At 36.1% G+C, this 1,085-nt stretch overlaps 1 non-coding gene across 1 annotated transcript; it reads left to right on the top strand.

The window, feature by feature from the left end:
* Window positions 1-316: 316 nt before the first annotated feature.
* Window positions 317-423, top strand: LOC149005065 (small nucleolar RNA R71). Its single transcript, XR_016170012.1, has one exon. It is a non-coding gene; the product is annotated as a small nucleolar RNA R71 (small nucleolar RNA).
* Window positions 424-1,085: the final 662 nt, after the last annotated feature.

Here is a 1,085-nt window from a genome sequence, read left to right as displayed (position 1 = left end):
TAGATTATCAATAAAATGTGCTTGACTAGGTGGTGGTGGTGCAGCTTTAACTACCAAAGTCTCTAACTTTTTCAAAAGACTATCTATTTGTGCTTCCTTATGAACTTGGCTATCAACAAGATATCCCCTACTAGTCCTTTCAGAATCTTGGGTTGACTCCCATTCTCTAGTTCTATCTGCTAGGTCTAAAAGAAATTCCCAAGCTTTGGAATCATCAGTGAAAGATGTAAATCCTGTGGGGCACATAGATTCCAAAAGTTGTTTTGTTTGATAATCGATACCCTCATAAATTATTTGGCATAAATGCCATAATTCTATACTATGGTGAGGGCATTCTTGGAGAAGGCTTTGGAATCTCTCCATTACCTTAGCAAAGGACTCATTGGGTTTTTGACGAAATTGAAGAATATCATTTCTTATTTTATTCGTCTTGGAAAAAGAAAAGAATTTCTTCAAGAATAGGATAGTGAATTGTGCCCATTTGATAATGCTATCCCTAGGTAAGCTATAAAGCCACTTTTTGGCTTGGTCCTTTAATGCAAAGGTAATAAACCGTAGTCTTACGGCATCATCAGTAAGTTGTTGTACCTTCATAAGGACACAAACCTTCTCAAACTCCCTAAGGAACAAAAATGCATCTTGATCAGGTAACCCATGAAATTGGGGTAACATAGATAGATAATGAGATTTGAGCTCAAAATTATTACCACTCACTTTAGGTAAACGTATACAGGAAGGTTGTGTAGATCGGGTTGGATAAAATCTATTCCTAAGACTCTTAGGTGTAGGTGGTGGAGGTAGACCTTCCATGGTCAAGTTAGACACTCGGACAATTCTATTTGTAGAATCATGAGTCCAGACACACATGCACTAACCACCTAATGCAATTAATGGCTCTTATGAAAGAATGAGATTTTTTTTCAATAAAAAATAAAATAAAAATAAAGTACTAAAGAATAAAAGAAAAGAAATGGGAGAATTGAAAGGAAAGTAGTGAATTTCCCACCACAAAGATTGAAACAATGATTCCAAAGTTGTAAGGTTGCCGTATAGCTGAGCGTTGTATAGGTTTCACAGCAAGGGAA

This window comes from Hakea prostrata, chromosome 9 (assembly GCF_041222555.1).
Source record: "Hakea prostrata isolate BN-2017 chromosome 9, UWA_Hpros_2, whole genome shotgun sequence".
Taxonomy (NCBI): Eukaryota; Viridiplantae; Streptophyta; class Magnoliopsida; order Proteales; family Proteaceae; genus Hakea; species Hakea prostrata.
Note: the sequence above shows the minus strand (reverse complement) of the source record. Positions and strands in the feature narration are given on the sequence as shown.